The 26,774-nt window shown below is 29.8% G+C and overlaps 1 protein-coding gene across 3 annotated transcripts in view; it reads right to left on the bottom strand.

Annotated features, from left to right (window-relative positions):
• LOC107453289 (protein O-mannosyl-transferase TMTC3) overlaps nucleotides 1-26,774 on the bottom strand; it is a 268,366-nt gene that overhangs the window by 179,565 nt on the left and 62,027 nt on the right. For 2 of the 3 annotated variants that reach the window (XM_043049050.3, XM_087163097.1), the window contains one exon: nucleotides 10,906-10,945. The exons of the other annotated variant lie outside the window; for it this stretch is intronic. The gene's annotated coding sequence lies outside the window, so the exon portion shown is untranslated. The remainder of the gene's footprint in view (nucleotides 1-10,905; nucleotides 10,946-26,774) is intronic. 3 annotated transcript variants of the gene reach the window in all.

Below are 26,774 nucleotides of genomic sequence, written 5' to 3'. Positions count from 1 at the left end.
TTATTATATATTATTTTAACCAGAAGTGGCATTTTTGGGGCAAAAACAATTCATGAATAGTTTAAATGCGCGTGAACTCGATGCGTTTTCTATTTTTGGTGTTTAAAAACACCCTTCAGTGTAAATATGAATGCTAGATTTGGCTTTAACTTGAAATAAAATGAGGAGTTTTTCAGCACAGAATTTACACCACAGATTTTTAAGTGTAACTTACAAGGGAAACTAGGGAAGTGTGACTCGCCAATTTTGAAATAAACTAGTGGGATGTATGCCTTATGAGGAGTAATTTTAGGGAGCAACATTCGTTTCGGCTCATAGAAGGTCCTGGAAGGATAAAAAATAATTCAATATATAGAAAAATCGGTATTTTATTACTTCAATGCAGACTATTAGTTATTGTAATTGTCTCATACTACAATTAATTTGTAATTAATTGGCTAATTAATTAACTAATTAATTAATTTGCAAATTAATTAATTATGATTTAATTATTAAACAATTATTAATTATCAATTAATTACTTATTAATTATCAATATAATTATTAATTAATTGTTAATTAATTAATTATTAATTAACTGATTAATTAATTATTCATTAATTGATTGCTTTGCAATTACGTACTCCAATTATTTTGGAAATTTTTTTGAAAAAAAAATTTTAAAAATTTGATGTCAATTTTTTTTTTAAAATAACCTAACAGGTTTTTCGAAAAAACTACAGGCATATAAAATTTTCGAAATCAATTTGACAATAAATATGCATTATATAGTACGTAAAAGTATCACAAAATTAATTGGAGTGTGAGATAATTATGATAACTAATAGTCCGCATTGAAGTAATAAAATACCGATTTTTCTATATATTGAATTATTTTTTATCTCTCACAGGACCTTCTATGGGCCGAAACGAATGTTACCCCTAAAATTATCCCTTATAAGACATACATCCCACTAGTTTATTTCAAAATTGGCGAGTCACACTTCCCTAGTTTCCCTTGTTAGAAGTCTAGTTTTGATAATTAAAAAACATTTTCGAATGGCGCATCAAACCTGAGATATATTTTTTGTAAATGAAAAAATGAAAAAAAATGTCTCCCAATTGATATATATATATATATATATATATATATATATATATATATATATATATATATATATATATATATATATATATATATATATATATATATATATATATATATATATATTTTGAATTAAGAATATTTTAAGCACTTAAACTGTTTTGCCTGTTTTCAAGTACAATAAAATCTTGTAAGAAATATTGGAAGAGCAAAGCTGGAACTAGAAATAAAAATTTATTACAGAAAACCTTTTCTAATTAACACTTATGAATAGTATTATAATGTATCTTATTTCTGAAGTAAATTAAGTTATGAACGCAATTTTTTTCTCCTTTGTTTTATTTTTTTTTAATTTATGAAGATTTACTTTATTTCATTTGTTTAAATTTATTTACTTACTTTGTTTATTTTAATTTATTTATTTATTTTATTTTATTTTATTTTATTTTATTTTATTTTATTTTATTTATTTATTTATTTATTTATTTATTTATTTATTTATTTATTTATTTTATTTTATTTTATTTTATTTTACTTTGTTTTATTTTATTTATTTATTTTATTTTATTTATTTAAATTTATTTACTTATTTTTCACATTTAAATTTATTTATTTTACTTTTGCTAACTAAAAATAAATAATTTTGTTCAAATTTATTCTTGGCTTATAATAAAGTTTTATAGCGAAAAAATCGCACTCATTAAAAGCAAAATGTACTTATTTATTTATTGTATTTGATGCTCTTTTTCTACATTTACCATTAAAACTGTTTTTTTAAGTTAAAAATAGAAAAAGTAAAAAAAATAAAGAAATAACTAAAATTAGATATAGATTTTTCTCTGAAGCAGACTATAGTATAAAAACGTTATTCAACAAAAAGTAATCGCGAAAATCGTTTCAAAAAATAGTCGCAAAATGTATTTTTAACATTAAAATTCTATTTTTTTTCCTTTCAAAAATTTATTTTTCATATCGCATAAACGAATAAATGTAATCAGCCACGAAATTATTATCATACAAATACGATGCATTTCATATATTCAAATGTAAAGTCACTTTTATGATTGGTAAACAGGCTCATTCATGTATATTTAGAAAGAGGTGCATTTCAATTTCGAATCATAACTCAAAAATCGAGAGCCATGAATCAAGCAGGAGAGTGTAAGAAAAAGAACTATTTTCATCCGATTCATTTTCTACATTTTCTACTCTCATCGAAAATGGATTAGAAAACAACAGATGGAGTCGACAAGAAACTAATCAGGTTCTATATTTTTTTTTCGAAGCAGGAAAGTTATTCATGCGTTTTCAATGAAGAAAACAAAAAGAGTTTAAAACAGCCGAAGTGTTTCACAAGAATGAGCATATTTCAGAATGAGGTTTACCTCCCACACGTTCATAATCTTCTTCAATTTAAACGAATTTCGATTTCCCCAACAATTCGGTTTTTCGTGTCAGTGAATGAAAAAACGATTCGAATTCGCACGTGGCCGTGTCTAACCTCACCTTCCCCTTTGCCAATATTTTTTTCTTTCCAATTTCGCTCACCCCCTCTTTCCTATGTATCCTCATAACTTCTGAATGGATAAAAAGAGAGAGGAAGCATTGATATTTTGCGTAATTTCCAGGAATCACGAACGGGGAATGAAGCAGGTGCGTTTTTTAGAGAGTGTAATAAACTTTAGTTGATTTATTCCGGGTTACTTCTTCTCTCCCCCTTCTCCTAACAGCTGACCGATTTGGTTTTTCATAAAATATAACATTATTCAGGCATTTTTCCTTCTGCACTTATAATATTATTATAGCTCTCATTATAAAAGATTTTTGTGAGAGATATTTAAGGCATTTTTAATAAATTGAGAAACTGTGATCCCAAAATTTTATTGCAGAAAAATCCTTTCCACAATAAAGAAAAAGCTACAGTTTGAGTACATGCACAACTCAAAGCACATTATTACTTTCAAACTTTACATATATATTATATCGCTGGGGGAATCAGATAGACTTTAAAATGAACACATATCTTAAATACTTAAAAAAAATATTAACATATTTTGAAGAAATACTCGATTTTAGAATGTTTTTCCTCTCAGACGGAAATCATTAAAATCAGTGATTCTCAAATTTTTTGAACGTTATCATGAGTAACAATGCAACGTTTGAGCAACTCATTCAAACATTAAAATATTGGATTATAAATGCTTTTAATTTTTACAAAACTGTAGGTTTTCTTCAATGCTGAACATTTTGCGAAATTTTCTAATAAGCATAGAATGCACCACCTAAGCATGGATAAAACTTAACTAAACACTCATGAATATTTTTTGCCTGAACAGTTATAAAAATAAAATATTATTCGCCAAAAAAGCTTTATTCCGTGTGACAAAGCAGTCATCAAAAAACAGCTTCAAGCTATAATTTGCATATTGAAGAAACATTATTATATTTACTATCTGTTTCTCCCTAGAATATAAGCTTTATGATGGTATGGTTACATCGTAATTCTTTCTTTAACAATAAGAAAGAGGAATTGCGATGAATTTTAGACTAGAATTTAGATAAAATTCTACTAATAATGCGATGAAATTTGGAATAGAATATAGATAAAATTTTACTTTCGGATCCAAATTGTAACAAAAATTGGATTAGAAAGTAAAATTTTATCTAAAATCTATCAAGATAAATATCTCAATTGTCATTCACAAACATGCTACAATTTTTTTGTTATAAAATATTCAAAATCTACGTCACTATATAACTTATGTTTTTTTGCTTTTCTTCTCATTTTTTAATCCCATGAAAGCGCAAAATAAAGTTCATTGTAAGTTAAATAATGTGTTGGTGAAAATGGTTAAAAATATTCAATTTTTTTTTTAATTTACAAATTTTGAAAAATTGTTCTGTTAACCAAAAAAAACGAAGGAGAGATTGTTCTAATGATCAAATTTTCACAACCTAAAAAACTGTCTTAATAGTTTCAGGAGTAAATCTCAAATGTTCTAAATAATTAGTTCTAACTATTAGGCTACTGAATCAGACTCGAAAACTTATTTTCTCTAACTAAGTATACTTTTTTTTACGAAATAGGATTTCTGACTTTCCAAACAGGGGGTCAGTTGCAATCTCTCTAATTAAGCCTGGAGATCGGTCGATATTTTGATCACATTCATTTGCTTTTTTTTTGGGGTTTTTAGTTGCATTTGCGAAACAAATTGAAAACTTTTACACCCACTTTTGAAGCTCCAAGATAGTCTCATGGAAGTAATGATTATTTAAATAACTATCCGTTAGGATTTTAATTATTTAGAATCTAAAAAAATTAGAATATATGACGCTCAAATTTTTGCATAATTTCGAACAATCTACTTTTAAATGACAATATACAAAATTTGACTGGAATCGATTGAATAATTATTGAAAAAAAATTTAAAAAAAAAAAAAAAAAACTAAGACTTTTTTAACCGGAACTCAGAAACAGTTCGACTTATTTTATTTAAATTTTGTTTCTTAAAATTACATTTTGTGAAACTATGTAAAAATTTGCTTGCCTTACAATTCAAAATGCTTTTGACTCTTATTAAATAGTTATTCTTTCCGTGAATTTATATTTGGCATTTCAGAGTACACTTTCATAAGTGTATGCAAGAATATTTTTTAGCTGCGTAATCATTTCAGAGCAAAGACGGGACTTTTGATCACTGACCTGACTAAACGAATGGGATTGCCAAATTGCGATTCGATAGACAAAAAAATCAAACAAGTCGATTAAAAAAGTATATTTAGTCAGACGCTTTTGTGTCTGATTTCCCACATCAAAGTCCGATAGCAATTTATTCATTCGGCCGAGAAATAATGAAGGGAAATATTTATTCTGCTCACCATTTGCAATTCCATAACTATCTTGAAATATGCAAACTTTTTTTCACACCAAAACAGTCTTTTCAAGATAATATTTATAGACTAAATTTGTCGTAACCCGAAGTGGGGAAAACCCTCTCTATTGAATATTTCTGTAGAAGTTGTTTTGTAACAAGTCTTTATTTTTAGCGGAAAAGCTAACTTCACTTGCTTCTCAATACTAGGACTCACCCATTAACCGCATACAATTTATAAGTTTAAAAATACGAGGAGAAAAAACTGTCTTTTTTGAAATATTTATTCTAATTATAAATCGTTTAACACTTTAATTTCTACCAGCTTACTTTACTTTCTTTTTATTGCAGTTTCATAAACTCGCTTTCTTGTGTGCGAGAAGAAGCAGTTAGATCACTCGATTCTCTAGTAGAGCACTGAGGACAATTTCAATTATTTTCTGATATCGAACAGCAAAGTTTACAGCCATGTTATAAGTAAAGGAAATCATAACTCCAGTCCAACACTATTGGCATGATATTAATTATGAATGAAAACGAGATTTCAGTCACCCGATTTCTTTTAAAAAATCATTGATTTAAAACAATTGCATTTCTTTAAAACAATATTATTGATTCAGACCTAATTATTTCAAATCATGCAGTCAACAAATCATTAAGTCAAAAAATGAAGGTTTCTTTACAGAGAAATATGGAAAGAGAGATGGATGTAAAATTATTTTATTTCAAACTAAACTGGGAATTTAAAAAAAATGGATAAGAGTGGCATGAAACTTTTAAGTTATAATTTGTAAGAATAATTTGTTGATAATAAACATATTTCAAATATACCGATTTGGATTTGCGTTCATACAAAGGCAAGTGCTTTTAAGACTTAAATATGCAGTGAGTACATAGCAATAATAAAGAAGGAATTTTTCTGTCTGGAATATTAGAAAACTTAGAGTATTTTGTCTTTATTAATGTAGTCCACTCTAAACAAATCTACTCTTCGTCAGATTTTTAGCTGACGAATTGCTTTTCTGTCTTCAATTTCGTTCTACTGAATGATTGTTTTATATATTTTGGTTAGAAATATTAACTAGTTTTACTGCATTATTCTCATATGCAGTATATATTTCTAACCAAATTATGCATACATTGTGTCAGATGATTTGACAAATAAATGTAAAATTATCAAAAAAATCTTAACTGAATAAAAAAACTTGATTTAAAGCAAATAATTCCGATATTTTTAAATTGTAATTTTTTGCAAGCCCTGTTTCCCCTTAGCTAAAGCACTTCTATTTTAAATAAAGCTTCCAGATAGACAATACAAATTTAAATTATTTTCTGACCGCTATCATTCTTTTTCCTTTCGGATTTTTTTCCCCTGTTTTTGTTATTTTTATTATTAATTTTCTTTTCCCCCTTTTTTCATTAATCTGTATTTTTCCTTTGTTTTATCTTCATTTTGAACTTATTTTATGACTTCTATTTACTTGCAGCCTAAGCGCTGCGCAATAAATGAAACTTATTGTTTTTCTTAATTTTCTTCGTGTTTTTTTTATTTATTTATTATGCAATATATATATATATATATATATATATATATATATATATATATATATATATATATATATATATATATATATATATATATATATATATATATATATATATATATATATATATATATATATATATATATATTACTTATTTTGATAAAATAAGTCTTTAAATTACATAAATTCGATTTCATAACTTCCAAATTATTTTTTCCAAAATTTCAACTTATTTAGAAACCTTTTTCACTAATGTCTTTTCATTATACAATTTATAGTTATATACTGTTCTGATCATGCAGATGCTTTTCTTATCTATTGCTGTTATTACTTCTGCATTTTTTAATAATCGTGTGTTGCATAATAAAGGAAAATTTGATTTTAATTGTGTGCCCGTTTATTTTATGACAAAAAATTTACTGTTATGTTTACATTTAAAAAACTAAATATCCTCAAAGTCATTGATTTTTTTTATTTAATTAAAACTACGGATGTTGCATAATATAATACACTTATTAGCATCAAAAAATTGACTCATTGAAGTTTTGAATGCTGTTCTGATGTTCGTTTGCTTAAAATAGAGATATAAAAATAAAAAAATTTCAAGTATCCTTAGAAGTAAATTTGCTTATAACTAAGATGTAAACTTTTCTGATTCTACTATTGACTCAGGAGAGATTCTTAAGTTCCCACAATTAAAATATTTACATTGATTATTGGAAAAATTTCGGATCACCATACAATTTTCACTTAATTTTAAACATTTTAACGATAATATTTTATTTAAATGCTAGCATGACTTCTACTCCTGATCTTGCAATAAATCGAATAAAAACAGACATATTTCATTGCTAGTTTTTTATTTTCATTGAAAATCTCTGTTAATTAATTTTAGAGGAATTTACAAGACAATTTTTATATTGAATATATGATCCTCAGTATGAGTGCAAAACAAAATAGTTGTCATATTTGCATATGAAGACTTCTGCGCTCATTAGAAAACACCATTTACAAGCACTATTCAAGTTTAAGAAAATATTTTGCTCAAACGAATTATAGAAAAAAAAACATTACAAATATTCGACTAATGCTGCGTGGAGGTAGCTAGTTTGAATCCCATCCTATCACAGGCTGTGAACTACCTTTCTCTATATTGTGCTATCCGGACGTCAACTTGGCGAAGGCATATTAGCCGATCTTTGTAATTAGCACACAAGCCTGCGTATGTGTGCGTAACAATAAATATAGATGAATCCAGTATTATACTTCTACGCTTCCGTTTTAGGATGTTGGAACAGCCCTAATCTAGCAATTTTACTTACTTTAATGTAGCATTTATTTCGCAACCGTTAAGCTACTGATTTAGTTCAGCCTTGTTCAGGCATTTGTACATTTACAAGTGCATATTTTTTATAATTTCAAATGTTGGTAGATGTTAGCTTACTTGTTTGTTTGTAGTTCATTTACGTCTCACTAGAGCTGCGCAATGGGCTATTGGCGACGGTCTGGGAAACATCCCTGAGGATGATCCGAAGACATGCCATCACAATTTTGATCCTAGGCAGAAGAGATGGCACCCCTGTTTCTGTATCCCGACGACCTGCACGCGAAGACGAGCACTTTACGGTAGAACAGTTTAACGAGGACTAATACCGCACACCCTTGGTTCTAACGCAGGCTTATCCAAGTGGTTTCCCACCCGCACACTGACCGCAGCCAGTGATGCTTGACTTCGGTGATCTGCTGGGAACCGTGTCTTAACGATCAGACCACTGCGGGACAGATGTTAACTTACAGCTTATATAGGGAAAAAAATCCACCAATGTAAAACAAAATTAACAAGAGTTTACTTCGCTGTTAAAGCTACTGATTTTATTTAAAATTACCTAATTTTGCCTCATTTACTACCAAACAGCATGGTAATAAAAAAAATATCTTATTATTAATTTTCCAAGAAGTCATTACACAATCGCTTTGGTGAAAATTATCTGTTTTTTTTTTTTTTTTTTTTTTTTTTTTTTTTTTTTTTGTGTGTGTGTGTTCCCATAGAGCCAGAAACATGGTTAATTTGACCGTATTCGGGTAGTTTTGACCATCAGTGCATTATATACACTTTTCAAACTTTCACCAAATATTCTTAAAAAAAAAAAAAAATTATCAAAGTTTTTTTTCTTAATAAAATATTTTTTAGCTTTCCCAAAAACAAAATATTATACCTGACAACTCTGTTTTAAGAGGACATTTGTTAGAAAAGAGTTTTGAAGTTCCAAAAAATTGGTTTTGAATGCTGTTTTATTGCAGCATATTTTGAAACTTTACAAATTATAAAGTAAATAAGCGATTGTAAAAGAGGATCCACTTAAGAATACGTAATGTAATTCAGACAGTTAAAAATAACGAATATTCAAGTGTGTGAAAACATGTGAGACTCAAATTTAAGAAAATAGATATTTTCAAATAAAATATTTTAAATTTTAGTATTTTAATTTCTCTATGATTTAGGAAATGAAAAAGAATTATGAATAGCATTTATTAACATTAAAAGAATTTAGTTAGTACTCAAAGTTTAAAGTATCCCAAAATAATCTTATACAAAAGTTATTTTTGAGTAAAGGCTTTCTACGCATTAAATATATGTGTGTGTTTTTCCTTTATACTATTGATATATTTGTAAAAGGGTTGGGGGAAGAAGTCCTTTTCACCTTCATACATTTATCATCAATCTCCTGAGGGTTTCCAATTTAAAATAGAACAAATGTGCCTTATCTGGTTTAAGTCTAAAGAGAGGAACAATAAATCATGTATTCCAGAAACTCAAGCAGTTTGAATCTGTAATATTTATCAACATCTTCCTTCAATAATAATATTCGAGAAATTCCGGTGACTTGTTTCAAAATTTTAGAAGCCTCGAATGTTGATTATCAATGCAGGAAACAGTTGAGCCAGCACGTCACTTAAAATTTCTTACGACAATTGATTTTGAAAATAACATAATTTGTAAAATTGCTATAAAAACTTATTTTCCTCGAAAGACCATAAATTAAATAGAAGCGATAATTAAAAAAAATAGTCTTCGAATTACATTCTGACCAAAAATGATTGGTCCATATGATTCGACAGGCAACCGAGCAAATGTTTCAGTAGGAACGGTGCAACAGAAATCAGTTTTTTTTAAAGCTTTTTTAGTCAACAGCATTCTTTGCTATCGTACTTTGTAACGAATTTTAAATTTTTTCCGAGAATAAAATTTCGTTTCTAGTCAGAATTCAGGAAACTGTATTTATTTTATCTCCAAGATTTTCTTTAATTATTTTTTTAAATCATTGGGTTTTTTTTAACAACTTCAGTTAATATATTTAATACAAACTGACAAAAAAAATAATTTCGCAAACTTCTTTCGCAAGTAACGAGAAAATTTTAATTAAGGAAGTACAAGAAGTATGTTATTACTATCTGAATCACATAAAGAATGTAAGAAACCAAAAAAAAAATTAAAAAAGGACAGTAAAAATATAATCAAGAAAAGGTAGTAGTTTTCACAGGGTACCCTTACTAAGTAACTTATGTGAAGTTTAAAACCAAATATTTTCCTCCCACCATATCACAAGTTCAATTTCAAGAATGATATGCTTTCTTGGATACAAAATTTATTTGAAAATCAAAATTATATCTTCTAGAAGCGACTGAAGACACTCAAAAATGATAAACTGCGTAATTCTGGATTCGCTTTACTAATATAAAAACGGCCATCTTATTAACCAGACTTTAAATAGATTATTTTGCTTGGCTTATCTTGGAGACAAGTGTATGTACTAAGCCTCAAAAGATTTTAGAATCTTGCAAAAAATCTTCTTGAAAGATGTAATATTGGAAAGTAAAGTGCGTATTGTGGAAAGGAAAAACATTATGACCTGTTTACAGTTCTACATTAATGCCTAAAATATTTTGTTTTTAAATTTTGTGAACAGGTAGTAGTTTTTTTCACTTTTATTTAAATGTTTTTGCTTCAGTGCCCACCTAGGGAATCGCCTTTCGCCTTGCAGACATTTACGGGGCAGATTTGTTGGCCACTTTTTCAGGGACACCCTATTAGATGGGACAACGTTGCTCCCCCAGTTAGGACAGATAGTACAGGAGGATGAAAGAACATCCATGTCTTACCAGTGATTCGATTCCAGAACTTTTCTTCCGATGCAAGGCCAGTTCCCTGGCCCCTACACAAGATCAGTCGGCAATTGAAAAGTTTGAAATGATATTTTACAAAACATAAAAATGTTGCATTGCAAGTTCTTATCACCCAACAATTTTAACACCTCACTTTAACACATGTTTTTTAGGTTTAAATTATTACAAGTAATAATTAATGTTAATGTAGAGTACATAAGAAATTTTTGATATAACTCACCACTGTTTTCTTAATATTTCTTTTCCTTCGGATCAGATTTCTGAAAAGAAATTTTAAAAAAAATCTGTGTCAAATGTAGTCTTAATATCTAAAATGTCCTACAATTTTAAAAAACGATATGAGCTACTTGAAAATAAATAAAAGATAATTATTACAATTTTCTACCATTAAAGTAGCATACTTTAGTTTCACATAATCACATAAAAGTGTTTAACATAGTTTCATAACACAAAAATTTTGAAAAAAGTTATAATCAGTTAATTGCAAATTTAGTTTTCTACATTTTCTTGTCCTTTAAATCGGTTGTCGCATTGTCATTATGTTGTCCAACATTAAAAAAAGCTTGTCTATGAAAATGAACAGTATTTAAAATGCGTTTTTGAAAAAATAGACAATAGCTCTAAGCTCACGTCAATGAAACTACCCTATGATTAAACTTGATTTAGCACAATGTGCCGTTTCAGCGTTATTCTATTGATAAAGAATAATTGAAATTTTATTTAAACAGTGATAAAAAAAATTTTCCTTATAACAATTTACATTTAAAATAATATACCTACCTTATTTGTAATCGAAAAATTTCAAATTGAGAAATTTTTTTTAAAAAAAAAATTATGTAGAAAGAAAATTTTTATTTTGTTTAAGTTGTTGTTGACGTCGGCCATTAAGACAATGGGGGTGCGATTGTTCTTGTTTTCCAGTGGTGCCATCTAGGTCAAGAATTCGACTTCTGTCACACCCGTTTTATAGGGTGGACCCAGTCATACATCAATTCATTCACCCACTGATCGTAATTTTGACCGATCAATCGCCAGTTGAGTTCTCCTAGAGGCATAGTTTGTTATGGGAACAGGGTGGACCTTTTGACCAGACATATTTTATTTTATTTTATAACCGTCGTTGAACAGCCGATCCAATTTGTTGGGTTTACGACTGCTAATGTTCAACTCCGTAGCCTTGTAATTTTGAACCAATCCAGAAGACAAGGAAACTCCTGGATCAGTACTCCCAGAGGTATGATTTGTTATGGAAACATGGAGGACTTTGAAACTCGACATATTTAACGTGCATCTGTCACCATTTAAAACACGGGAGTCTTCGGCAAGCGAGGATCAAACGCACGACCTCTTGGACATGGGCCCAGTGTCCTACCAACCAGGCTATCCCGGCTCGACCAGACATATTTAATGTGCACCAGTCACCATTTACTACAGGGGGAGTCTTCGGCCTGCTGGATTCGAACTTCCGTTCTCACGAACATAAGTTCAGCGCCCTATCTACCAGGCTATCCCGGCTCATTTTGTTTAAGTAAAAAAAAGTATTTATTAATATTTCACTTAAATTTCCATATTTTCACACAACTTGAGAAATGAATTTTCTTGCATTGCTGAATAGAAAATCATGCTTTTAACATCAATACACTTAAAAGATGAAAAATAAATTAAGCATTTTATGGTCCCTTAAAAATATCGCAATTGTATTTTTAATATTTTGCAATTTTACTTCTTTTTTTTAATGTAAGGTTTTCTTGAATAATTTTTGATTTATCTCTCTGTATAAAAATAAATAAATAAATAAAACCCGAAACATCTTTTTTCGTTCAATTTTAAGTTACATTTTGTTTGGCAACGCAAAAATTATAATACTTAAGAATTCAAAATTACGAAGATGTGTTAAATCATGGAACAAAAACATTTTTAACTACAACAATTTTTTTAGAGAATTATTTAAAATTGTAGTAATAAGTGACCTGCTTTTCTCTCTGCAGCCTATTTTTGGTATTTCATATTTTTATTGTTATACAAGGTTTATTATTCTATAATAATTTGATAAGTGTGTCTCTTTACAACATAATATATTATTATTATATTGCAAATATATTTATTTAGCTCTCTCGATCTTGTTTTTGTACGTTCGGAGGTTGAGTCAATGATGAAAGTAACAAAAAATACAAGACAGGGAAATCAGATTTTGCCAGATACAATATATCTTTACGTTTATATTGAAATTTTTAAAAATATAAAACACTTTGCGTCGCCTTAAAGAGTAAAACTATAAATAATTTATCTCAGCTTCACAAAATCTATATTCCTCAGTTTATTTATTTTTTTTTTAAGTACAATCAATTATTCTTCAAATTCAGGTAATCGTTTATTTTGTTCAAATTAACATCAATAAAACATTCGTACAAAAATATGTTAATTCCATTTTTGCGAACAAAATACTATTTGTTTTCGTGTAAAATAATAACTTTTAAGGAAAAGGTAAAATGATAAAGAATTAAAAGCAACTGCTGGGGTTGGTGAGCAGGGTAATCAGGGGAGGGAGCCTTCTGTTTGACGGGGACCGCGCTAAGCATTCGCCTCCTCGCCAAATGCTATAAAATCGTAAATTTGGCGAATAACATTGTGTTTTGGCGAACTGTTCAACCACTGAAAAGAAAACTATATATTTAATTTGGTTCTCAAAATTACGTCAAAATGAATTTTTTTAAATGAATCAGTATTTTTTTATTCGATTACAGTAATTTTCGGTAGACGCGCCACATAACACATTAGAATCGAGTCCAAATAATATAAGCCAGAAACAAACTACCGTAAAATAGTTTTCTATGGGGAGGGGGGGGGAATAATCATTAAAAAATGTTACGACTTGAATTTGGAGAAGAATTTGGAAAATTGGCGAATACTTTTGAAATTTGGCTAATAATTTGAAATCCTTAGCGCGAACCCTTTTGTGCTAAAAATGTCATATTTTGTGTTGGTATTAAACAAAATGGGATAAATTTATTTGTGGTTGCCACAAATAAAATAAAAAATATATAAACAATATAATGAATACTTCTTGCAAAATAACAACCCAATTATTTCTTATTTACGCAATTTAAATTTGTTTAGCATTTGTAAAACATTTTCCAGAAAAGGGACAAACAATTTGTATTCACTTCACATTATAAATAAATCGCGTGATTCGCTTTTATTCAATCACTGCGACGTGTAAAGCCTTGCAAATTTAATTAAGGACTCTTTCCAACGAAACAGATTAGAATTCCAGAGTTGGTGGGGAAAAAAATACATGAGACTCTTCCAAATCAATGAAGTGTACCGAGCGTCGCGAACAAAAACTCGTTTACCCATAAGTTGACATTTACCGCACGACCGCACCCCCTCGTTCCTGGATCCCGGAGAAAGGAAAAAAGAAACCAGTCTTTGCCGGATTCTATGTCAGACTAATTAAGTAATAGTATCCTATCCTTCTTGAAAGGTATAAAAAAAATCAAGAGAGAGAATATTGTTTACGAAAGGCGGGAAGAAAAATGGTTTCTGTTTTATTCAAACGCCTCCTTAATTGGAGTAGTCAGTTTTCCGATGAGGAGAAAGGAAAAAACGGTTGGAGTTTACTGTCCTTCGTTATTTTAGTTGATTAAATGCAAAAAGATGAAAAAACTAATATATATATTTTGCTATGTTAGTATTCAGAATTTTTAAGAAAATATTTATTACGATAGAAAAACAATTCGTTTCGACCATTATTTCTTAAAAAAACATTAGAACTTTCAGCGGTATTAGCGTTACTTTATAAAACTGGATACTCCAATAAGAGAGCGAAAATTTTAGAGAAGTCAAATAAAAAGGTCAATTTTTTTTCGATGTATTCCTGGGGAATGACCTTTCGTCTATACAGGCATCCGAAGGACAGATTTTTTGGCCAGTCTTTCAAAGGTGCCATATTAGGTGGACCAACGTTTTTCCCACACTAATGATAGATAGTACAGAGAATGAAAGAACATCTATGCCTTGCCTTGGAATCGACCCCAGAGCCTTTCTGATGCAAGGCCAGTTTCCTGACCCCTACACAGGTCGGTCGGCTAAAGACCAATAGAAAGATAGAATACAGTAGAAGATAGAATAGTAAAGTAAGTATCAGAATGGTTGGTAAGAAGTAGAATAATAAGATAGAATGTAGAATTGTAGGGTGAGAGGTAGAATTACAAAACAAGAAGCTAATCCTTCCATAATGGATGACGTTTTCTACGCTAGGGTGCGCTGCAAGCTCTTGACTGTTCTATACTTCCGGCTTAATTTTATAGGTATGTTTTGAATTCATTTGGCTCAATCAACAATAAAAAATTTCTCGCATACGTGTATTTGTTACCTGATTTATTATTTATGTCTTTTTAAAGGAAAAATTGTTGTAAGAATCGTCATTTCAAGACGTAAAAATTGTCATTTGAAAAAAGAATCGTTATGAAACACTTATTACCCTGTTAACAATACACAAATTTCGAAATTTAAATCTAAATGATAATTTGTGAAATGAATGCTGCTTAACAATATGCTAACACTATCGTAAGATAGGTCATGGCTTGCACTAAGAACAAACAGTTATAAGCAAATGAAAAGAGGCCAAATGAGAGCTGCCAAAAAAGCGAGTTCTTTCCAAATCTAGCAACCATGTGCCCCTTTTTAACAATACATCTCTAAATAACTAAAACAAAGGTTCTCTTCAAACTCGCCAGAATTACGTAATATCATATATGTCTTATGAAATACAGCTGATTTGAGCTTAGAAATTACATAAATTGATTATTTATTAAAAACAAAATTGTCTGTTTGAAAATATCGCCTCACGGAATTAGACGCAGTAAGCAATTGTAAACTTTCTAACCGCAAGTAGTGCAGGTCAAGAGCTCGATATTATTGTTGTTTACATTTATGTAGAAAACACCATCCATAGGAATGGCATGTTACATGTCTTTTAGTGGTGGAGAGAGGTAGGGGATAATGTCGTCTTTTTGTCTAAAACAGATACAGATGAGACAAAGAATTTATTTTCTGTCGGCTGTATCCGTTTTTCACAATGTTTATATTTAACTCAAAGAATATCCCAACAGCTTTTTTAAATGGATTAAGAACTATCAAAGTTAAATGAACCAAGTGGTAAAAAGAATCCGCACATAAAGTTATATAGTTTTTGTCAACATTAGCAATCTGTCACTTAATAAAATAAATTATCTCCTTTTTTTGTTTTAATTTTATGCACTGTTTTCACAACGGTTCAGTTTCATAGCATTGCATTCAGAGTGAAATAATTGCAATGCAGATAATAAGTTGCAAAAATGCATATCGATTGATATTTCGTGATTTCACGTTCAAATACCGGAAGGGTGTGGTTAGTATAACTGAAAGAAAATATCGATTGTATAAAACTAGCGTGATTAAATCGAGTTGAAGATATACAGGAAAGGTTAATTGAAGGTTTTTACGCCTTCGTATTTAAATGTCTCTTACTTAAGCCATTTTAATCGGGTAGTTTTGCTTTCAGATTCCACCATTTCACGTGATCTGCCTTCATATTAAAATATCAAGAAAAGTTTCGGTTAAAAAGCGTTAATTTTATGTTTTTTATAAACTTTGTTTGTAACGATGCCCCCCCCCTCCCCTGCTTGTTAGATAACTAAAATTTCATCTTTTTTTCCGTGATGATAAAATAAAATTCAATCGTTTTTTTTTTTAACTATCTGCCTCTCTGTACTCGATCACAATATATATGTTCATAGAATTTATCATTTTGACCACTTTTCGACTAACTGGAGTACACACATTTTAAATAAAGAGAGATCCACTCTTTAAAGCAATTAAAAAAAATTCTCAATTGCGATGAGCATAATTTATCATTTTATATCCACTAAAAAAATTTTAACATTATTTAAAATTTCATCCACTGTCCTGCCGGCTAGAATGTTTCATGGAGCTTTGTACCAGACGCCAACACGGAGAAAAACCAAGATTTTAACATTTTTATTTAAATTATTATTTCCAGAATTGTATTAAATTCTTTGCTTGGTTTTTCTACATGACTTAAACTTTAATTGAGTTATCTTCTCGAATGGGCACCTCATTTTTTTTTCTTTTTTAATAAATGTACCAAAGTAAATGAGAAAGCTCAAAAACATTTTCTTCAATTCTTCAAATTCGAGGTTCATCATTGCATTTTGTTGATCGCATTCATAAAAATCTCTGTGTTTGAATTAAATCTAAAATAAAAAATATAATTTTTTTAAAAAAATTTCTTGAAAATCTGGGGAATTCTTTTTAATAAAATGTAGTTTCTTTCAAACATTAACATCAAAAGTCTAATTTCTAAAGATGGAATGCATATCTTTCGTATAAATAGTTTCAAATTATGCTCGCTAAAATGTGAAATGACGAGATTACGGTAAGGGGGAGGGTGGCAAAACGTGACTCGAGGCTACGAAAACCTATCATATAGTTTAGCGTGTAAACGGTGCTAGTCACGCTGAATTTCGAGTAATTATTGAAGCGAAACTTGTCATTTACGAACTATTACTGAGTGAGCTGACATAATCCATTAAATTCGAATCGTAGGCCGTGCTGCAATTATATGCAAATGCTGCCTCGCCTATAATGTCCAATAGACGACGAGTTTAAATGCCAGCCCATTTCAGTTAGAGCATTTCATTTTATTGTTGTTTAAGAAAATTTTTGTTTCTGATTCCATAACTTAATTATCTATTTTCACTCATTAAATAATATATTTAGACTCAACTTTCTGAACCCTTAAGATTGGTATTTAGTTGGTGCGAATCCGATGGTTAAAGCAAAAATTTTTTAGGGTGATATCTTTTTCATTTTGTGCGCTGTACATACGCTATTCTTTCAACATCATCTCATAAGGAATGAAAATCATTTTAAAGATATTAATAACTTTTCTTTGCTTATGTAGACGCACTCTTTGCGTACAAAGTTTTAAAACTTTTAAAGACTAATTCATTTGGAACATCTTCTTTTGAATTATCCAAAACTTAAGATTTTAAAAGAGCTTTCAGAACATGCATCTAGTTGACTCCGAAAAAAAAAACTTGTTGGGACAACAATGCCTGCTTTAGACTGTAGTGCCAAGAAAAGGCCGAAGAGTGTTTTAGAAAAAATTATTCTATTTCAGTTTTATCCCACTGGTGGTTTAACAAATGAGCAAAATTTGGAGAATGTTTCACCCCTACACACTATTTCCCTATCTAATAACATAGAAAAACTGGTTTTGCTTTGCAGAGAAAACTGCAGGTTGAAATATCACTTTTTATGTGCAGGACCGTCAGTGGGTTAAATTATCCTTCATTTAAATTGCAAATAAATATGTATTTTTCAAGTTATAAGTTCCCACTGTTTTAACGTTTAAAGTTGCATGATCTTTGTTTCAGCTTGAATTTAATATAATTGAATATTTATTTACCCTGATGAGCCAAAATATTATGACAACCCATTCAATAACGCCTTCTCTTGCTTTCAAACAAGCTACAACTTGCATGGATGCTATAAGTTATTATTATTTTTTTGATAATTAGATGTAGCAAATCTCAAAGCTAGGGTCACTCAATGCGAAGTATTCGACATATTGGATTTTTTTTCTTCTCAGAGCTAAGTTTTTGCTTCCCAAATATCCTCTATATTGGATTAAGAGCCAGCGAATTAGGTGGCCAGGACACAAGTTGGAATTCATCATTATGTTCCTCGAATCACTTCAACTCAATTCGAGCCTTGTGAATTGAGTCGTTATCCTGCTGGAAGATTCCATTCCCAGTTGGAAAGCAGACTCAAAGTACAAGTGCTCCACAAACAGAACCACACGTGACAACGACCCCTTAATGCCTAAAATCGTCATCACCAACCTATGAATGACCTGCTGTTATAGAGCAACTGTTCGTCTGGAAGACAGCGCACTCTGACGTGGCCTTCGACGTGATGAATGAGAAATCGTAATTTTTATCCGTTGAGATAACTATCTTCCACTTATCCATGGTCAGTGTTTATTTTCCCAGATCGAACCTGCGATGTATTTATGAAATGAGCTACCATCTGGCACCGTTACTTGTTTTACCAAATCAGACAATCCCTTTTCTTTGATGGACACCTTGGTTTTTACTGCTAGATTCAACGTCATTTATTCACTTTGTATAAATATTTACAATGGCGAATCTTGAACCACTAACCAGTCATGCAGTTTCGTAGATACTCGTTCCGAATCTTCGACCCATTACGATAGGTCCGCTCTCTTTCAAATTCGCTTAAATCACTAGCCTTTCCCATCACTCACAAAAGTACGTCAATGTAAAAATGATTCATGACCTTCTCTAGCAGCAGTTAAATACCATTAAAACTTAATCACGTGCTTTCCACGTTAACCAGACAAGCTCTTTGAAAAATGAGGAAACGTTCATAATTTTTTGGCTCATTAGTGCAAATGAAATTAGATACTCCAAAAATGTAATGAATATACGAGATTTGTTTTGAGTTTATGGAAAGAAACTTAAGTTTTATATTTCTTAATTACACATCTCTTCCAATATCATTATTTTCTAAAATAATTACTAAAACACTAGTCTTGTTAACTTTGCGATGAGTTAAAAATATTAATATATTATTGATAAATTAAAAATATTAAAATATTAAGTTACTTTGGAAGTTGGGCTATTCTTTAAAAGACGTTTGGAGACAAATAACAAATACTGATTAACCTTTGAACGTTCTGTAAAATATCAAGAGTTTTGTTTGCAATGACGGCAAAATTAAGGCATAAGTGTTTCCATTTGCAGATAGTTTTTTTTTAATGATAGAGCGTATAAGAAAGTAACTTTTTTATTTATGTATTTATTTTCAATCCGTACCAAAATCACAGCACTTTCACCTAAATTTCTACAGACAGCACCATGATACGATAAAAGGCATAACGATTAGTTAGATTGATGCGATTATCGTTTTCTTTTTTTATTTTTAATTGAATTTAAGAAGTTCTCTGCAATTGCTTGGTTACTTGTTTCGTTTTAATTCAGTAAGAAGCTTAGATATACTAATTCTTTACGAATGCTGTGTGTTAATGAGGACAAAAGTATATTTTTCAAAGTAAGTTTCGAGTTATTTTAACTTCCGACCACTTTTGTTGTTCTTAAATTTCCTCCCGTAATAAAATCCATATATATAGTGATGACAAGCATTATTAATCCTATTAAACTATTAGTAGTATAAATTTGAAGAAAAAAAATTATGTACTATTCTTCTTTCCTTTCTTTACTTACACTAGGATTCATCATATAACAGAATGAAATAAACAGATGGAAATAAAACTGCGACAGAATCACTTTTAGCGTACAATAGAACTAAAATATAAGATTAAAAAATTTGAAATTAATTTTAAAAAAAGCTATGTATGTTCCTGAATTTAAAATATGAAAAATTTAAAAAACATTGACATAAATTCACGCAATCTTATCTTTAGTCGATAGTATTTCTATTGAAATAATGCAACAAAAAAAACACAATTTAAAACTAAGCACAGAGAAGTATTTCATTTATTTTTGCAATAAATATAATATCGTCTATGATATAATCGTGCAGTAGTAAACAAAAATGTGACAGAGACACTTAAATTATAAGCCTTAGAGTGTTATTCAAATCTACAGTTTCAACTAGCCATTTCTTATAATGTTGCAGAGGGTGCAGGGGTCCGTTGGGTGAGTAAAAACTTTAAGGAAATCGTCGTTATGACATTAGAGTTGATCTAGCTTAAGTATCATAGCTCATGACAACTAATTTGTAAAGTGACTATCGAACAAACAATTTGAATATCTTATAAAGTTTGATCGATGAAACCCTTATCATAAATTTCTCTTGCCCTTTTATTTTACTTTTATTTCAAATAATAGCCATTGCCGGAATATGATTGTGGAATTTTTAAACCTTCATATTCATGTAATTTTTTATTTAAGCAATATTAAACCATGACATTAAGGAAAATAAGGGCTATTTTGCCCTCGTATGACTAAATGTCTCAATTTGTCAAAACGACTAGTGTGATACAGATTTGAGCAGTGTGGAAAATGCTGAAATCTTTCAGGGCTAAAGAGAATGCAAGGGCTAGTTCACTCCGCTCTTAGAGCTGAAGCTACGATTTCCCTCCTCATGACGTCACTGTGTCCACAGATCTCGGAGATCGCAAGCAAAGATATGATAACTTTGCATCTTTCTCTTTGTAAAAATAAGTTAGACTTTTTCTGGTTATTAGCTTTCAAACTTTACGTAATTAACACATTATTTCCGTTCATAAACATAGTTCAAAAAAAAACTTTCTTGGTTATTATATTAAAAAAATACCATTGTAAACTTATAAAAATGTTTTGCTAGTTGGTGAAAATGACACGATAAATACTTTATTTTAAAAAGTTCAGTTTTAACTTTAACTATTAGAAAAATGAAGGCATATATCGACACTTTTTTTATCTACATATTCTTTTATAAAGATAAGTTAAGTTAAATTTAGAATCCCTGATTTTAAAATATGTCGTTAATAGCAATTTGTTCATACTTAATCATTAGGAAACATCAACCTTAAACGCTAATTACTGAAACAAAATAATAATTTAGGTTCATAATGACATTAGAAATTTTACAATTGTTTATAGACATTTAAATTTACGATGATATAATTTATAGATAGTTAAATTGAAGAGAATATAATTTTTAAAAAAAATCATAAATATTTAGAATAACTACATTAAAAAATATGTTATGAAATTAGGAGAATTTCAACTATATACTATGTATTTTATTTATACTTTTTACTTACATTTTAATTTTCTTTGACTTTATCTATTTTTTAATTCTTTTCACCTGCCTTTCTTTACGAAGTAACGAGGCGGTTTCTATTTAGATAATGAATTTTTATAAAAGTTCTTCTCGACAGAATAAATGTATTGCTGTTTTATATTAACTGTGTAATTTCGGAATCCATTCTTTACATAGTTGTTCATTTACTTTAGAGAACACGCGAAAAATTATAATTTTTCCTTTTGTTTTTCTATCAAAATTTTTTCAAGTTGCAATCGCGCAGACTGGCATTTCGATAATAGTTTTAAATTCTTGTAAATTCACTGCAAAAACTGATGAAAGTCATTATAGAAAATAACAAATGTCTTAGAATATCTCGCAAAAAGAAATGATTCAATATTAGTTAGAGCTAGTAAGGCCAAACGCTCCATTCTTGAAGTAAAAGTGCAAGCTTTGCGCCAAAGTGACGTCACTAGAGTGACGTCGGAGGATCGGCGCGGCGAGAGATACTTCAAAGGAGTGAACCAGCCCTTCTATTCTCTTTAGCCCTGGAAATCTTTACTCATTACTTAATCACTTCAGATGCAAAACGAAGCATCGAAATGGGACTTTGAAACTGTCGGAATAAGCAAGAAACTATTTGGTAGTGAATCATCTCAGGAGAAAAACTTGTAAGGCATTTCCTGTCAAAACGTCCATGTCTTTTTTTTGTTGTTTTTTTTGTGGTCTATCTCTCAAAAAAATTATGTAGAAAAGTCTTGATTTATCATAAAAAAATTTTGATAAACTTAGCGCTTCTCTAACCTACGTTATTTTTTGAAACTCCATCCCCAAAGCAGCAAGACACATCAAATTATTTTTTTATAGAATTTAATTTTTTTTCCTTTTTAAAACTCGTTTCTCAATGCATATTTTCCTTATTTTTTAATTATTCCCGTTAATGGTCTTCCTACTATAATTTTATTACGAGAATCTAGCAGTTTAACGAGTTTTTAGTGTAGATATGATTTATAAAAGTAATAAATAATATTTTTAAACAGTTCGGAACTACAGTTTAACTCATTTTAAACTCCCCCTGCAAATAAAACATTTTTTTAAAAAAAATGACTTTAGAGGCCATCCTCACTGAAGTTACTCAGGTAGCGAGTCAGGTAACATTAGAGTAATCTGATGGATCACATTATCAAGTTGATAGCTATCTAATGGCTAAAGTAAAATACATTTGAGACGGTAACTTTAGGCACTATGTTTTTGAATTTTTATTGAAAAATAAATTAAGGAAAATTTATTAAAGCACATCGTATAAATTCTTTAAGGTCAGAGCCCTCTGAAATACTTTTTCCCACTCTTTAAATGATAAAGCAGTTCACGAAGTAGTCAAAGTAACCACAGTTGACAGTAGCAAAAGCAAAATGAATCATTTTAATACTTTTTTTTATAAAAAAACAGCTAGTTAAAAAATTAATACTTACTTATTATTATATCCCAATATAAAACTCATAATTATTGGAATTTAAATCATTTTTAGAACTTCCCAATTGTTCAGTTAAGATGCATAAATTTGGAAAAGTTATTTCTTGTAAGATTCAAAAAAAAATTCTTAAGTATTTGTAAGTAATATTTAACTACATTTCGAACTGCAGGAACATTCAATTCACGTTCAGTTTTGCAATAAAAATTTAAAGGAACAATTTTATTTTTTTTTTCTGTGTGTGTGTTTTGTTTACACTCGTGTCGCATCGCTATTTTCAATACAAAATGACTCCAGTCATTCAAAATAAAAAATAAAATAAAAACAATGATTTCTATTTTTTATCCTTGTCTCCTTTCAAAATACTTAATTTTATTTTATCTTGCCCTGTACCGAGACCATATAGGTTATCTCAAATAAGAAACTATAAATAACGTAAGATTTCGAAAACAAATTAAAACTGTTTTAATAACACCCATTTCATGTTCGATGCTAATGGGAAACAAAAACATAGAAAGTGCCGTAGGTCACAATTTTTTTTTTCCATCTGATATCATTTGTTTTCTTTATTTTCAATTATTCCCTATTTCCAAAGAGAATTCCCTCTTCCGTTTCCCTTTTATTCCCTTCGAAACAAATCGGAGCGATTAAAATGACACCCGTAACCGTCAGCCTGAAATATCGGCCTGTTTGTCGATGGCAAAAATTTGTTCATTTTCTTTTTCCCCTATTGTTTCGAATTCGGGAGAACTTTTCTAGTCTGGGAACTCCATTTGTGTTTGGAGTAGAGTGAAAGGGATGTTCCTCATTTCGGTCACCGGAATTACGAATTTTCCACTCCGCCAATTCGAACATTTGATAATGTCATGGGATTAGTTTTCCACGAGGAATTATTGACGCCAAACTGGAGTTTTAATTGCTGAATTAAATTTAGTAAGGATTCTATTCGATTCTTTTGTTCCATTTCGAAAGTATATGATGAGAAAGAATCATCTTTTAACTGCATTTAACTGCATTAAATTTTTATTTATTCAATTTCAGTTTTATTTACTATGCGATAGCATGTTTAATTAGTAAAAAAAACCATTCATTTAATTTGTGAATATTTCTCGTCTGTCCAAGTGGTCCATCAGCGAGAGTAATTATTTCCACTCTCTCTCTCTCTCTCTCTCTCTGAATACACACCACCCAATTATTACCTGCTCCTATTTTTTATCTTTAAAACAGTTAGGTAAGAGTAAACATCCATGAGTAAAGTTGATCCACGTGGACAGTTCTCTCCAAACTTTCGCAGCACAAACAACGAGAGAGGTTTCTATAGATTTAACGTGTACCTTGCTGAATACTGTACCTTGCCGCCACGGAAGCTCCCCTCGGAGTACATGTAAAGGTAATTTCTATACTCACTTAGTTCTCACTCTATAAGTACGACTACCTACGATATCTGTGTCCACCCCATAGTCTAAACGTAAATATATTTCTCGATCTCATTCAACATCAAAAGAAGCCGCTTTCTACGCCCCCTGTGTCAGGAATTCAAATCTTTTTTTTCTCCTCCTCGCACAGAAACACTCCTTACATAACAGAATCGGTTGAATCTTTTTCCTAACGATGGAAATTGTGAAATTCAATATAAACATAGGAAATAATATGTTTATATTGAAAAGAAAACAGTTCAGAAAATCCCTTACGGTATTGAGGAGTTATGAAGAAACAAGATAAACAAACTTAATTTAAGGACATGATGATTAACTTTCAATGGAAGATTCTGTCACGACAAAGTCCCTGTCACTATTCCAAATGTTACAACTCTAAGTAGATTATTTTTTCAGTTGATCCAGCAGATTCAGTGGATGGATACATTGATCACTAAAAAGTATCATAATTTTGGAAGATTTAGTGCTGAAATTCAATTCAATTGAAATTTATTTCTCTTTCAATGAATAAATAGAAAATTGCTTCCATGCAAGATAACAATTTCACACTCTTTTCAATGCCTTTTATCTAATTATTCTAAACAAAAGAAAATTTCTTCCTTTTAGCATCAATTCATTTAGTCAAACTCTTATGTTATTTGCGAAAGATTATTCAGGTAAAGCTCGACTTTGAACGATGCAGTTCATTTCATTAAATATTTTGTAATAAATTAACAGGAATGCAGAACAACCGAAAATAATTGGAAAGCAAAAGGCGATAGAAAATTAAAACGTAAAAAGTACGTTTTAATAATCACTCAAAAAGCAGTTAAATTCAAACCAAACTCGTGTTTTATAATTTATTCTTTTTCCCCCTGTTTGAGAGCTATTAAAATTTTTATTTCCATGAATGTATTTGAAAATGTTATAACTATTCAAAGTTCTTATAATTCTCCGTCCCTCCCTCCTTAAACTGTGGTGGAAGAAAATATTTTTATACCTCAGAAAGTTTTTATAATAAAATTTACTTCCCGACGTTCCTTCGGTTATAAAATGTAAATAAGTGTCCCCGTAAATAAGAAATTTCAGAGCTCATAAAAACAGCCGACTCTAAATTTTTGGTAGAAAGATTTGAATGTTTTCCAACTGCGGAGGGAAAATTCAGCAGAGTTATAAAATAGAAGAATTACTCTTCTGTTATGTAGGAGGCGCTGCGATAGAAAAGAGGAAGTGCTTTCCTTGCATATGCATGTTTGGGACCGAGATTTATTAGTTTTTTTCTGAAATTTCTTTGATGGATTTTGCTGTCCCCTCAGCCATACGGTTGAATAGTTCATTTGGACGAACATAAAACTTCGAAGAGAGAAAAGAATAAAAAAATATATTCCATCAAAATCTCATTCTAAAAGTTCATTTTTTACTATTATTATTATTATTCTTTCTATCAAGAAGAGGATAAATTTTTTTAGCTTCAGTCTGTGAATTCCACACTGATTTGTTCTATGGAAGTCTCCTTAAATGAGAGCGATTGCGCCCCATAAAAGGTTGTAAAATATTTTACGTTTTAGGAAGGTGTGAATGTAGAATTCAGTTGGATTGCCGCCGCACCCTGAGGAGTTTTTAAATTAGGAAGGGGAAAAAAAGGAAATAAAATGTGGCCTAACTTAATATGTGGAATAAACCTAAGCTTATGAGTACTTTTTTCAAGAAAATGTTGGCAAACTCTAGGCATTTTTTCCCTATTTTCGACTACTTGCACAAAAAATAGTATATCTTACTTTTTCAGAAAATATGCAATGACACAAACCAGTTGTAAGGGGTGGGAAATGTGTAGTTTCCTGTTAAAAAAGGAAAAAGAAAAGAAAAAAGGCATTTCTCCTCATTAATATCAAAAAAATTGTTAAAAAAATTCGTCAATAGATCGTTCTGTAGACGGGGAAGAATTTTAAAATGATAAATAATCACCATTTGCAGTAACGGCGTAAGGAAGCTTAAGGGAAAAATTAACAGATATCCGGGAAAATATATAAGTTAAAATGAACTAATATGCAGCAGAAGACAGTGTTGTGTCATTTTTTCCAGTCACCTACGCCATCTATTAACGAGCATTGTAAAAATATGGCTTGCTGCCCTCTATCTTATACACGGGGATTTTTCTTTCTAAATTTTAAAATGAGTAATAAAGTTAGGGTTCAGGTAGATGTAAAATAAGGAGAGGTAATAAAAAAAGTTTACTTTATTGTTTCTGAAGAGAATTTTAATTTTGATTCAAAATTTGAATTTTCTTACAAATGCAAACGATGAAGATATGTGTGAAAATAATGCCTTAAGCAATGTAACAGTTCCAAAAGTCAAACGAAA

The sequence above is a fragment of the Parasteatoda tepidariorum genome, chromosome 5, assembly GCF_982258835.1.
Source record: "Parasteatoda tepidariorum strain Cologne lab strain chromosome 5, Ptep-v5.0, whole genome shotgun sequence".
Taxonomy (NCBI): domain Eukaryota; kingdom Metazoa; phylum Arthropoda; class Arachnida; order Araneae; family Theridiidae; genus Parasteatoda; species Parasteatoda tepidariorum.
The sequence above is the reverse complement of the archived record's forward strand: the minus strand, read 5'-3'. Positions and strand labels throughout refer to the sequence as shown.